Raw genomic sequence first — 17444 nt, 5'->3', positions numbered from 1 at the left:
GTAGCCCCATACACGTGCATGGGGTGTTATTCTTGATTTTGACGATTTTCAAGAATGTCGATAAATCACTGTAAACCATAATTTTGACAATCATTTTGCATCACAGGTTGTTAGTGTTTGTTTCTAGAATGTTTGTTTTGCTTGAAAATGAAAATCGTACACATGCAAATTTCATGTCATACACCAATCATCTTTCAAGAGAGATTACTGTACAAACAACTATGGTTTTAAGGAAGTGCAAGTGGTGATGCACTCTCAAAACATTCATTATTATCATATCACCATTGATAGAGTTCGATATATCTCCCAATTTTTTCAATCGTAAATTAAAACTGAAGTGCCCTAATTGTTGTAAGAGTATACATGTATATCAAGGGGAAGACATTATATGACATGTTGTATAATCTGGACAATGTGGGTCGACATACATGGTGTTCCGACATTAGAACCCTACTACAAAATGTTGGAATGGGATATGCTTGGTCTTCACAAGATGTTGGTATTACGGAATATTTTGTTCAGGACTTTAAACAGCGTTTAAACGATATCAGTTCTCAACAGTGACATGACCTTTTAACCAGCAACTCAAGATATGATACATACTTAACATACAAAACAACTCTTGATGCTGAAGAATACCTATTAGACTCTTCACTACGGACTTTTGCGCGCCAGTTTGCTCTTGCAAGAGTTGGACATAAATGTCTACAGATTGACAGAGACTGAATATAAAATATGCCCCGTGAGCAACGTATCTGTCCACACTGTGATCGATATGAAATCGAAGATCTCTATCATTTTACTTTGATATGCCCTTCCCTTGACATCATCAAAAAAGATATTCTACCAAGTTATGTGATCAGGAACCCAAAACGTATGTCAACAACTTCACACTCTGTGCTTACAAAATTAATGGCATTCATTCATGTTGCTTTTAAGATGCGAAAATGATTGTTTGATATCACCCATATTATTATTGTATTATGTATTTGGGCCTATGGTCACACATGCATTATGGAAATAGACAATATAAGTAAATTTGAAGTCACCCTTCTGATACGGTATTGTCAGAGATTTTGGTTGTATGAATTTTTAAACATAGATCACAACATTACGAAATATGTATCTTTTATGTCTGTACCAAATGAGTAAGTCTGTGGGAGGGATTTGGATAAGTTATTTATAGTTCACCCTGTTTAAAGCGTTACATTATCATATAGGTATTTATATAGCGCTATAGTCCATAACACATGCATGCTCAAAGCGCTGCTTTGTTTTTCCCTAGATCACTGGATGTTAGTTTCAGCGGCACATCACATTATCAATCTCAACTCCCTGAGGATCATACAACTCTTGCTGCCACTAGGCGCACCGAGTTAATGTTACTTACATCTGGTCATTGACATGAATTCCCTTTAGGTTTCGGCACTATCGCGTGCTTTTACTTTTAGTCGTGTTGTTCATATATATATAAGTGCATCCAGCCACCCGGTACACATTTCACGCTCGCTGAAATCGATAGGGAATGCAGTTATCTCGATATCTGGCTCTGACTTCTTGTTTGCTGTTGTGTTTACAGATGAGATACAAGAGAGATGGTATTGACCCGCTTCTACATAGGCCTCTATGTTAAATGTTAAAATATGTAATGTTTATATATGCATAGTAAGGATAGGACTAGATTGACAAGCACTGACCTCCACTTCTGTTCTTTTGTCTACATGTTGCATCGATTTTCACTTTCCGGGAAATCTGAGTTCCGTCTGTAGGCTTTTCTCCTAAAGAGGATGGTGTTTGTTCCGTTTTGAGACCCTTTTTATTATTAGTGGCTTATATCATCCACAAAACAGTTTATATAATGATCAGACCTCAAATATGACGTTTGGCTAATTTTCGTCACTTTTGGCCACGCAGATACTAAGAGCCATTTGAAGAAAACGCTGCACTCTACCAATGTCTATCATATCAAAATGTGTCACTGGTAGCTTGGCCTACATGAAATATACAATGATGTCTGGTCCCTCAAAGTGGTGCTGCCGATTCCCTCTGACCCACAGACTAGTTCGCTATGTTTATCTAACATTACCTTATGAAGTTATTTTAAGGAAAGGGAAGTATTACCAGGTTTATGAATATATACTGGAGGGGCGACGAGACCAGATTGTTTACACAATCATAAGAACTTCATTGCACGACTTAGACTATATCTTTAGGATGTACTCATGAATACTTGGAAATAGATACATCACAGTATAAAATGAATGATTAAAGTATTTTCAAGTAGTTTGTTTTGGTACCCTCTCCAACATGCCAAAAAAGTAATTCCATGTTTTTGTAGCTATGATTACGTGAACATTATGTTATTGCTCAATAACAGCTATAGCACATCACCAAGCATCGCAACAGCACACAGTCACAGCACATCACCAAGCATCGCAACAGCACACAGTCACAGCACATCACCAAGCATCGCAACAACACACAGTCACAGCACATCACCAAGCATCGCAACAACACACAGTCACAGCACATCACCAAGCATCGCAACAACACACAGTCACAGCACATCACCAAGCATCGCAACAGCACACAGTCACAGCACATCACCAAGCATCGCAACAACACACAGTCACAGCACATCACCAAGCGTCGCAACAACACACAGTCACAGCACATCACCAAGCATCGTAACAACACACAGTCACAGCACATCACCAAGCATCGCAACAACACACAGTCACAGCACATCACCAAGCATCGCAACAGCACACAGTCACAGCACATCACCAAGCGTCGCAACAACACACAGTCACAGCACATCACCAAGCATCGCAACAACACACAGTCACAGCACATCACAAAGCATCGCAACAACATACAGTCACAGCACATCACCAAGCATCAACAACACACAGTCAACAGCACACAGTCACAGCACATCACCAAGCATCGCAACAACACACAGTCACAGCACATTACCAAGCATCGTAACAACACACAGTCACAGCACATCACCAAGCGTCGCAACAACACACAGTCACAGCACATTACAAAGCATCGCAACAACACACAGTCACAGCACATCACCAAGCATCGCAACAACACACAGTCACAGCACATCACCAAGCATCGCAACAACACACAGTCACAGCACATCACCAAGCATCGCAACAACACACAGTCACAGCACATCACCAAGCATCGCAACAACACACAGTCACAGCACATCACCAAGCATCGCAACAGCACACAGTCACAGCACATCACCAAGCATCGCAACAACACACAGTCACAGCACATCACCAAGCATCGCAACAACACACAGTCACAGCACATCACCAAGCATCGCAACAACACACAGTCACAGCACATCACCAAGCATCGCAACAACACACAGTCACAGCACATCACCAAGCATCGCAACAACACACAGTCACAGCACATCACCAAGCATCGCAACAACACACAGTCACAGCACATCACCAAGCATCGCAACAACACACAGTCACAGCACATCACAAAGCATCGCAACAACACAGTCACAGCACATCACCAGGCATCGCAACAACACACAGTCACAGCACATCACCAAGCATCGCAACAACACACAGTCACAGCACATCACCAAGCATCGCAACAACACACAGTCACAGCACATCACCAAGCATCGCAACAACACACAGTCACAGCACAAATCACCAAGCATCGCAACAACACACAGTCACAGCACATCACCAAGCATCGCAACAACACACAGTCACAGCACATCACCAAGCATCGCAACAACACACAGTCACAGCACATCACCAAGCATCGCAACAACACACAGTCACAGCACATCACCAAGCATCGCAACAACACACAGTCACAGCACATCACCAAGCATCGCAACAACACACAGTCACAGCACATCACCAAGCATCGCAACAACACACAGTCACAGCACATCACCAAGCATCGCAACAACACACAGTCACAGCACATCACCAAGCATCGCAACAACACACAGTCACAGCACATTACCAAGCATCGTAACAACACACAGTCACAGCACATCACCAAGCATCGCAACAACACACAGTCACAGCACATCACAAAGCATCGCAACAACACACAGTCACAGCACATCACCAAGCATCGCAACAACACACAGTCACAGCACATTACCAAGCATCGTAACAACACACAGTCACAGCACATCACCAAGCATCGTAACAACACACAGTCACAGCACATTACAAAGCATCGCAACAACACACACCAAGTCACAGCACATCACCAAGCATCGCAACAACACACAGTCACAGCACATCACCAAGCATCGCAACAACACACAGTCATAGCACATCACCAAGCATCGCAACAACACACAGTCACAGTACATCACCAAGCATCGCAACAACACACACAGTCAGAGCACATCACCAAGCATCGCAACAACACACACAGTCACAGCACATCACCAAATATCGCAAACACACAGTCACAGCACATCACAAAGCATCGCAACAACACACAGTCACTGCAGCACATCACCAAGCATCGCAACAACACACAGTCATAGCACATCACCAAGCATCGCAACAACACACAGTCACAGCACATCACCAAGCATCGCAACAACACACAGTCACAGCACATCACATCACCAAGCATCGCAACAACACACAGCCACAGCACATCACCAAGCATCGCAACAACACACAGCCATAGCACATAAACCAAACATCGCAACAACACACAGCCACATCACATCATCAAACACCGCAACAACACACAACCATAGCACATCCCCAAACATCGCAACAACGCACAGTCAAAACACATCACCAAGCATCGCAACAACAAACAGTCATAGCACATCACCAAGCATCGCAACAACACACAGTCACAGCACATCACCACGCATCCCAACAACACACAGTCACAGCACATAACCAAACATCGCAACAACACACAGTCACAGCACATCACCAAGCATCGCAACAACACACAGTCACAGCACATCACCAAGCATCGCAACAACACACAGTCACAGCACATCACCAAGCATCGCAACAACACACAGTCACAGCACATCACCAAGCATCGCAACAACACACAGCAACACACAGCACATCACATCAAGCATCGCAACAACACACAGTCACAGCACATCACCAAGCATCGCAACAACACACAGTCATAGCACATCACCAAGCATCGCAACAACACACAGTCACAGCACATCACCAAGCATCGCAACAACACACAGTCACAGCACATCACCAAGCATCGCAACAACACACAGTCACAGCACATCACCAAGCATCGCAACAACACACACAGTCACAGCACATCACCAAGCATCGCAACAACACACAGTCACAGCACATCACCAAGCATCGCAACAACACACAGTCATAGCACATCACCAAGCATCGCAACAACACACACAGTCACAGCACATCACCAAGCATCGCAACAACACACAGTCACAGCACATCACCAAGCATCGCAACAACACACAGTCACAGCACACACAGTCATACAGCACATCAAGCATCGCAACAACACACAGTCACAGCACATCACCAAGCATCGCAACAACACACAGTCATAGCACATCACCAAGCATCGCAACAACACACAGTCATAGCACATCACCAAGCATCACGCAACAACACACAGTCACAGCACATCACCAAGCATCGCAACAACACACAGTCATAGCACATCACCAAGCATCGCAACAACACACAGTCACAGCACATCACCAAGCATCGCAACAACACACAGTCACAGCACATCACCAAGCATCGCAACAACACACAGTCATAGCACATCACCAAGCATCGCAACAACACACAGTCACAGCACATCACCAAGCATCGCAACAACACACAGTCACAGCACATCACCAAGCATCGCAACAACACACAGTCACAGCACATCACCAAGCATCGCAACAACACACAGTCACAGCACATCACCAAGCATCGCAACAACACACAGTCACAGCACATCACCAAGCATCGCAACAACACACAGTCATAGCACATCACCAAGCATCGCAACAACACACAGTCACAGCACATCACCAAGCATCGCAACAACACACAGTCACAGCACATCACCAAGCATCGCAAACAACACAGCACACACATCACATCAGCATCATCGCAACAACACACAGTCACAGCACATCACCACCAGCATCGCAACAACACACAGTCACAGCACATCACCAAGCATCGCAACAACACACAGTCACAGCACATCACCAAGCATCGCAACAACACACAGTCACAGCACATCACCAAGCATCGCAAACAACACACAGTCACAGCACATCACCAAGCATCGCAACAACACACAGTCACAGCAGCACATCATCCAAGCATCGCAACAACACACAGTCACAGCACATCACCAAGCATCGCAACAACACACAGTCACAGCACATCACCAAGCATCGCAACAACACACAGTCATAGCATCATCACCAAGCATCGCAACAACACACAGTCACAGCACATCACCAAGCATCGCAACAACACACAGTCACAGCACATCACCAAGCATCGCAAACAACACACAGTCACAGCACATCACCAAGCATCGCAACAACACACAGTCACAGCACATCACCAAGCATCGCAACAACACACAGTCACAGCACATCACCAAGCATCGCAACAACACACAGTCACAGCACATCACCAAGCATCGCAACAACACACAGTCACACAGTCCACACGCATCGCAACAACACACAGTCACAGCACATCACCAAGCATCGCAACAACACACAGTCACAGCACATCACCAAGCATCATCACAGCACAACAACACACAGTCATCAGCACATCACCAAGCATCGCAACAACACACAGTCACAGCACATCACCAAGCATCGCAACAACACACAGTCACAGCACATCACCAAGCATCACAACAACACACAGTCACAGCACATCACCAAGCATCGCAACAACACACAGTCATAGCACATCACCAAAGCATCGCAACAACACACAGTCACAGCACATCACCAAGCATCGCAACAACACACAGTCACAGCACATCACCAAGCATCGCAACAACACACAGTCACAGCACATCACCAAGCATCGCAACAACACACAGTCATAGCACATCACCAAGCATCGCAACAACACACAGTCACAGCACATCACCAAGCATCGCAACAACACACAGTCATAGCACATCACCAAGCATCGCAACAACACACAGTCAGAGCACATCAACACGCATCGCAACAACACACAGTCATAGCACATCACCAAGCATCGCAACAACACACAGTCATACCACATCACCAAGCATCGCAACAACACACAGTCACAGCACATCACCAAGCATCGCACACACAGTCATCATCCACCAAGCATCGCAACAACACACAGTCATAGCACATCACAAAGCATCGCAACAACACACAGTCACAGCACATCACCAGGCATCGCAACAACACACAGTCACAGCACATCACCAAGCATCGCAGCAACACACAGCCATAGCACATCACCAAGCATCGCAACAACACACAGTCACTGAACATATCTAAACCGTCGCAACAACACAGTTATGGCACATCACCAAGCATCGCAGCAACACACAGCCATAGCACATCACCAAGCATCGCAACGGCACACAGTCACAGCACATCACCAAGCATCGCAACAACACACAGTCAGAGCACATCACAAAACATCGCATCAACACACAGTCATAGCACATCACCAAGCATCGCAACAACACACAGTCACAGCACATCACCAAGCATCACCTCAACAACACACAGTCACAGCACATCACCAAGCATCACAACAACACAGCAGCACATCACCAAGCATCGCAACAACACACAGTCATAGCACATCACCAAGCATCGCAACAACACACAGTCATAGCACATCACCAAGCATCAACAACACACAGCGCATCACAACAAGCGTCGCAACAACACACAGCCATAGCACATCATCAAGCATCGCAACAACACACAGTCACAGCTTTACATCAAGCATCACTACAACACACAGTCACATCACATCACCACGCTCCACAACAAAATACAGTCATTGCACATCACCAAGCATCGCAGCAACACACAGCCATAGCACATCACCAAGCATCGCAACAACACACAGTCACTGAACATATCTAAACCGTCGCAACAACACAGTTATAGCACATCACCAAGCATCGCAGCAACACACAGCCATAGCACATCACCAAGCATCGCAACGGCACACAGTCGCAGCACATCACCAAGCATCGCAACAACACACAGTCATAGCACATCACAAAACATCGCATCAACATACAGTCACAGCACATCACCACGCATCGCAAACACACACAGTCACAGAAAGTGACCACACATCGCAACAACACACAGTCACAGCACATCACCAAGCACCGCAACAACACACAGTTGTAGCACATCACCAAGCATCACAACACCACAAACTCATAGCACATCACCAAGGATCGCAACAACACACAGCCATAGCAAATCACCAACCGTCGCAACAACACACAGCCATAGCACATCACCAAGCATCGCAACGGCACACAGTCGCAGCACATCACCAAGCATCGCAACAACACACAGTCATAGCACATCACAAAACATCGCATCAACACACAGTCACAGCACATCACCACGCATCGCAAACACACACAGTCACAGAAAGTCGCCACACATCGCAACAACACACAGTCACAGCACATCACCAAGCATCACAACACCACACACTCATAGCACATCACCAAGCATTGCAACAACACACAGCCATAGCACATCACCAAGAGTCGCAACAACACACACCAGTCACAGCTTTAGTCACAGCATCATCAAAGCATCACTACAACACACAGTCACATCACATCACCAGGCTCCACAACAAAATACAGTCATTGCACATCACCAAGCATCGCAACAGCACACATTCACAGCACATCACCAAGCATCGCAACAACACACATTCACAGCACATCACCAAGCATCGCAACAACACACAGCCATAGCACATCACCAAGCATCGCAACAACACACAGTCATAGCACATCACCAAGCATCGCAACAACACACAGTCACAGCACATCACCAAGCATCACAACAACACACTAGTCAGTCACATCACATCACCACGCATCGCAAACAACACACAGTCATTGCACATCACCAAGCATCGCAACAACACACAGTCACAGCACATCACCAAACATCGCAACAACAACACAGTCATAGCACATCACCAAGCATCGCAACAACACACAGTCACACATCACCAGCACATCACCAAGCATCGCAACAACACATCACACAGTCGCAGCACATCACCAAGCATCGCAACAACACACAGTCATAGCACATCACAAAACATCGCATCAACACACAGTCACAGCACATCACCACGCATCGCAAACACACACAGTCACAGAAAGTCACCACACATCGCAACAACACACAGTCACAGCACATCACCAAGCATCACAACACCACACACTCATAGCACATCACCAAGCATTGCAACAACACACAGCCATAGCACATCACCAAGAGTCGCAACAACACACAGTCACAGCTTTACATCAAGCATCACTACAACACACAGTCACATCACATCACCAGGCTCCACAACAAAATACAGTCATTGCACATCACCAAGCATCGCAACAGCACACATTCACATCACATCACCAAGCATCGCAACAACACACAGTCACAGCACATCACCAAGCATCGCAACAACACACAGCCATAGCACATCACCAAGCATCGCAACATCACACGGCCATATCACATCACCAAGCATCGCAACAACACACAGTCACAGCACATCACCACGCTCCACCACAACACACAGTCACAGCACATCACCAAGCATCGCAACAACACACAGTCACAGCACATCACCAAGCATCGCAACAACACACAGTCACAGCACATCACACAGCAACATCACCAAGCACATCACAACAACACACAGTCACAGCACATCACCAAGCATCGCAACAACACACAGTCACAGCACATCACCAAGCATCGCAACAACACACAGTCACAGCACATCACCAAGCATCGCAACAACACACAGTCACAGCACATCACCAAGCATCGCAACGGCACACAGTCACAGCACATCACAAAGCATCGCAACAACACACAGTCACAGCACATCACCAAGCATCACAACAACACACAGTCACAGCACATCACCAAGCATCGCAACAACACACAGTCACAGCACATCACCAAGCATCGCAACAACACACAGTCACAGCACATCACCAAGCATCGCAACAACACACAGTCACAGCACATCACCAAGCATCGCAACAACACACAGTCACAGCACATCATCCAACAACACACAGTCACAGCATCACAACAACAACACAGTCATAGCACATCACCAAACATCGCAACAACACACAGTCACAGCACATCACCAAGCATCGCAACAACACACAGTCACAGCACATCACACAAGCATCGCAACAACACACAGTCACAGCACATCACCAAGCATCGCAACAACACACAGTTGTAGCACATCACCAAGCATCAACAACAACAGTCACACACCAAGCATCATAGCACATCACCAAGCATCGCAACAACACACAGTCATAGCACATCACCAAGCATCGCAACAACACACAGTCACAGCACATCACCAAGCATCGCAACAACACACAGTCACAGCACATCACCAAGCATCGCAACAACACACAGTCACAGCACATCACATCAAGCATCGCAACAACACACAGTCACAGCACATCACCAAGCATCCACAACAACACACAGTCATAGCACATCACCAAGCATCGCAACAACACACAGTCACAGCACATCACCAAGCATCGCAACAACACACAGTCATAGCACATCACCAAGCATCGCAACAACACACAGTCATAGCACATCACCAAGCATCGCAACAACACACAGCCATAGCACATCACCAAACATCGCAACAACACACAGTCACAGCACATCACCAAGCATCGCAACAACACACAGTCACAGCACATCACCAAACATCGCAACAACACACAGTCACAGCACATCACCAAGCATCGCAACAACACACAGTCATAGCACATCACCAAGCATCGCAACAACACACAGTCACAGCACATCACCAAGCATCGCAACAACACACAGTCACAGCACATAACACCAAGCATCGCAACAACACACAGTCACAGCACATCACCAAGCATCGCAACAACACACAGTCAAAGCACATCACCAAGCATCGCAACAGCACACAGTCACAGCACATCACAAAGCATCGCAACAACACACAGTCACAGCACATCACCAAGCATCGCAACAACACACAGTCATAGCACATCACCAAGCATCGCAACAACACACAGTCACAGCACATCACCAAGCATCGCAACAACACACAGTCACAGCACATCACCAAGCATCGCAACAACACACAGTCATAGCACATCACCAAGCATCGCAACAACACACAGCCATAGCACATCACCAAGCATCGCAACAACACACAGTCATAGCACATCACCAAGCATCGCAACAGCACACAGCACATCAACACGCATTGCAACAACACACAGTCATAGCACATCACCAAGCATCGCAAGAACACACAGTCACAGCACATCACCAAGCATCGCAACAACACACAGTCACAGCACATCACCAAACATCGCAACAACACACAGTCACAGCACATCACCAAGCATCACAACAACACACAGTCATAGCACATCACCAAGCATCGCAACAACACACAGTCATTGCACATCACCAAGCATCGCAACAACACACAGTCATAGCACATCACCAAGCATCGCAACAGCAAACAGTCATCATTGCACATCATCAATCATCGCAACAACACACAGTCACAGCACATCACCAAGCATCCATCAACACGCATCGCAACACAGTCACAGCACATCACCAAGCATCGCAACAACAACAGTGCACAGTCACAGCACATCACCAAGCATCACAACAACACACAGTCACAGCACATCACCAAGCATCACATCACCAAGCATCGCAACATACAGTCACAGCACATCACCAAGCATCACAACGGCACACAGTCACAGCACATCACCAAGCATCGCAACAACACACAGTCACAGCACATCACCACACATCAGCACACAAGCACACAACACAGTCACAGCACATCACCAAGCATCGCAACACACACACAGTCACCAAGCACATCACCACGCATCGCAACAACACACAGTCACAGCACATCACCAAAGCATCGCAACAACACAGTCAGCACATCACCAAGCATCGCAACAACACACAGTCACAGCACATCACCACATCAAGCATACATCACAAGCACACATTCACAGTCACATCACCACGCATCGCAACAACACACAGTCATAGCACATCACCAAGCATCGCAACAACACACAGTCATAGCACATCACCAAGCATCGCACCAACACACAGTCACTACACATAACCAAACCCTCGCAAAACATAGTCACAGCACATCACCAAGCATCGCAACAACACACAGCCATAGCACATCACCAAGCATCGCAACAACACACAAACAGCACATCACCACGCATTGCAACAACACACAGTCACAACACATCATCAATCATTGCAACAGCACACTGTCATAGCACTTCACCAAGCATCGCAACAGCACACAGCATATCACCACGCATTGCAATAACACACAGTCACAGCACATCACCAAGCATTGCAACAACACACAGTCACAGCACATCAACAAGCATCGCAAGAACACACAGTCACAGCACATCACCACGCATCGCAACAACACACAGTCACAGCACATCACCAAGCATCGCAACAACACACAGTCACAGCACATCAACAAGCATCGCTTCAACACACAGTCACATCACATCACCACGCATCCACAACAACACACAGTCATTGCACATCACCATGCATCGGAACAACACATAGTCATATCACATCACCATGCATGGCAACAACACACACAGTCATAGCACATCACCAAGCATCGCAAAACACAGTCAGACACAGCACATCACCAAGCATCGCAACAACACACAGTCATAGCACATCACCAAGCATCGCAACAACACACAGTCACAGCACATCACCAAGCATCGCAATGTACACACAGTCACAGCACATCACCAAGCATCGCAACAACACACAGTCACAGCACATCACCAAGCATCGCAACGAACACACAGTCACAGCACATCACCACGCATCGCAACAACACACAGTCACAGTTCATCACCAAGCATCGCAACAACACACAGTCACAGCACATCACCAAGCATCGCACAACAACACACAGTCACAAGCATCACATCACCAGTCACAGCACATCACATCGCAACAACACAGTCACAGTCATTGCACATCACCATGCATCGCAACAACACACAGCCATAGCACATCACCAAGCATCGCAACAACACACAGTCACAGCACATCACCAAGCATCGCAACAACACACAGTTATAGCACATCACCAAGCATCGCAACAACACACAGTCACAGCACATCACCAAGCATCGCAACAACACGCAGTCACAGCACATCACCAAGCATCGCAACAACACACAGTCACAGCACATCACCAAGCATCGCAACAACACACAGTCACAGCACATCACCAAGCATCGCAAGAACACACAGTCACAGCACATCACCAAGAATCGCAACAACACACATTTATAGCACATCACCATGCATCGCAACACCACACGGTCGCAGCACATCAATAAACATCGCATCAGCGCACAGTTACTTCACATCACCAAGCATCGCAGCAACACACAGTCACAGCACATCACTAAGCATCCCAACATCATACAGTCACAGCACATCACCAAGCATTGCAACAGCACACAGTCATACCACATCAACAAGCGTCGCAACAACACACAGTCACAGCTTTACTCCACACTCCATAACAACACACAGTCACAGCACATCACCACGCATCGCTACAGCACACAGTCACAGCACATAACCAAGCATCGCAACAACACACAGTCAAAGAACATCACCAAGCATTGGAACAACACAAAGGCAGAGCACATCACCATGCATCGCAACTACAAGCAGTCATAGCACATCACCAAGCATCGCAACATCACAGAGTCACAGCACATCACCAAGCATCACAACAACACACAGTCACAGCACATCACCAAGCATCGCAACAAAAACAGTCACACCACATCATCAAGCATCACAACAGCACACAGTCACAGCACATCACCAAGCATCGCAACAACACACAGTCATAGCACATCACCAAGCATCGCAACAACACACAGCCATAGCACATCACCAAGCATCGCAACAACACACAGTCACAGCACATCACCAAGCGTCCAAAAAACACACAGTCATAGCACATCACCACGCATCGCAACAGCACACAGACACAGCAACAACACACAGTCAGCATCCAAGCAACAACAACACAGTCATAGCATATCACCAAGCATCGCAACAACACACAGTCATAGCACATCACCAAGCATCGCAACAACACACAGTCATAGCACACCGCCAAGTATCGCAACAACACACAGCCATAGCACATCACCAAGCATCGCAACAACACACAACCATAGCACATCACCACGCATTGCAACAACACACAGTCACAGCACATCACCACGCATTGCAACAACACAGTACACTCACAGCACATCACCACGCATCGCAACAACACAGTACACTCACAGCACACCTCCAAGTATCGCAACAACACACAGTCACACCACATAACCAAGCATCGCAACAGAACACAGTCATAGCTTTACATCACGCTCCACAACAGCACACACTCACAGTTTATCACGTTTATCCACACAGCACACAGTCATAACTTTATACCACACATCACAACAGCACACAGTCATAGCATTTCACCACGCCGTACAACAGCACATATACATAGCACGTCATCATACATTACAATACCACACAGTTGTAGCGTATTACAAAAGAAACGACAAAACCCTTACCACATCGGTGAGAAATCTCTGCATAAAGCAGAGTCGATTGACTATATCATTAGTATGTGTTTGATGTCGCATTCAGTAGTATCACAGAAGTGGTCTGTAAACAATCCAGTTTTGACCAGACAATCTACTGACTGACACCATGAGGTACGACAGAGCATGCGCTTATGAATCAATATCAAATACTGACGATACCAAGTGGTCGCGAAAAGGTGAACGTATCCTGCCTCACAAGCAGTGCCCAGCTTAAACATATTCAAAGGCTTGTCAACTGTTCACCTAAAAAATCGGGAACGTATGGTACACGTCGAAATAGGGAATCGCATCGGACACATCATCTACTACAGTGTACAGGTATCGCGATCTGTAATGAGCGAGTCAATTATTATCCTTTGATGAACTGTATCGTACTTAAGCAACGGTGTTTAGGATCACTGTCGACAGAAATTCAAGAGTGATACAGGTCTTAGACGTTTACCACCTATGTGAACCTTATCTGGTGACGACAAACCTACAAATAGCATTGGAACACATTGAGACGAACATCGAACTGCAACGTCTGATAATAATGACCAAATTATTCACAATAACGAGAAAAGTCAAAATTTCAATAGAGAACAAATGAATAACTGAAATAAAAGTACTCGAAACTCCGACATATAAGAAATAAAATTTCGCTACCAAAGTGGCAGCATTGGGTATTTTCTTTTACAAAATACGAAAAATCCAGTGCAAACTTTGGTCAAGAACACATATTTTGGTTTGGAAGATGCTCGGCAGCAATGTGAAATCTCTATAAATACACTAAGCCGAGTACCTGTAAGTATGCACTTGAAGAAATGGTAAAAGAGGTTATTGATCGTTACCCAAACATCTCAGACAACGAAAAAACATAAAGTTATGCCTCTTTTAACTACACAACAGTTTGTTGTTGTTTAACGCCACGGTCAGCAATATTCCTGCTTTCTGGCGGCAGTTTTTAGCAACATCGATCTGCACCAGGCAATGATGGACATTACTAGCATCAAGTTACACCATTTGGAAACGATGACATATATCACACAAGTTGCTGAATTCTGGTACAGATCTTCACAACGCCGTTGTAATGAGTCAAACAGATGTCAACCATAACCACATTACAAGAAGCCTCTGTGAAAACGTGCATCCATCGACAGGGCGTTTCGGCCATGCAGGTCAAAGGACTGGACACAGTCGTGCTGACGACACTAGAGGATGACCACTACGACAGGACACTGCACTGGTCTTCAAGGTGTCCTAGCTGCGCACGGTAAGTGTCTGTGGTCAATTCGGTCACCAGACGCATGTCTGGTATTTGTGAACCACCCGGGGCGGTGGGGTAACCTAGTTGTTAAATTGTTCGCTCGTCACGCCGAAGACCTGGGTTCGATTCCCCAAATAGACACAATGTGTGAAGCCCTTTCCGGTGTGCCCTGTCGTAATACTGCTGGAATATTGCTAAAAGCTCGCGGTAAAACACCCAAATATGGTGTGGTTCATGACATTGCGGCCTCCTAGGCCTGTTACTTTTAAGACGCTACTTACGGCATCTGTTATGAGTTACTGATTGAAATGACGCACGTCACCACCAAGTCTTGTGTGTTTCTCGTTTACGCCAGCATCAATCAGGTGTGTACACTTGCTGCTGTATATTCTTACGCCGTCATTTAACGCCGCCATATTCAACGTATATGACGGTGGAAGTAAGAAAGATAACATTTCATATTATCAATATTCGAGCCTACACTCTAGGAGTAAGTCACCAAATCGCAAGCATACAATGTCTGCGATCTTACCCACTCAGCCAATGAGGCTTCCAACGTTCGGCAACTGGAGGTCTTTATCACGTACTTTGTGTACCCCTCTGACAAGATTCGCATTATCGAAAGCTTTTTAGAAAATGGTCAAATGTAACAAATGTTACATTTGGAATAACACTTTCTTAGTCAAGTACATTATTCTGATACTTGAAGGGGGATGGGGTGAGGAATTCGAAACCACACTCTCAGAATGCACCCTCCAGTATCCAACACATCATATTACATCCAAGTAAGAAATACTAATATGACACTAATTCAACATTTAGCATACTAGGTTATACGTTTCTAGATTCGGTAGATCAATTTCAGAACGTCTACCTTCCCTGAGTAAAAATGAGTTATTAGTTTTCAAAGTACATTTGCTCTGCGCGTTATTTCACCACGCACACTTTATACCTCGTGTTGTCGGCAACACGATCTCCTTCACTGACCGTAACTAGATACTGCTGTTTAGAATCAGTGGCATATTTTTGTATCAATTTGAAATGTTTGGAACAAATATGAGCCTGCTCATTACTTGCTCAAGAAAACAAATCTACAGCAACTCAGGTTACTCGGTTTGTTATA

This window comes from Haliotis rubra, unplaced genomic scaffold (genome assembly GCF_003918875.1).
Source record: "Haliotis rubra isolate DU_JTF1 unplaced genomic scaffold, ASM391887v1 Scf256, whole genome shotgun sequence".
In the NCBI taxonomy this organism is placed as follows: Eukaryota; Metazoa; Mollusca; class Gastropoda; order Lepetellida; family Haliotidae; genus Haliotis; species Haliotis rubra.
The sequence above is the reverse complement of the archived record's forward strand: the minus strand, read 5'-3'. Positions refer to the sequence as shown.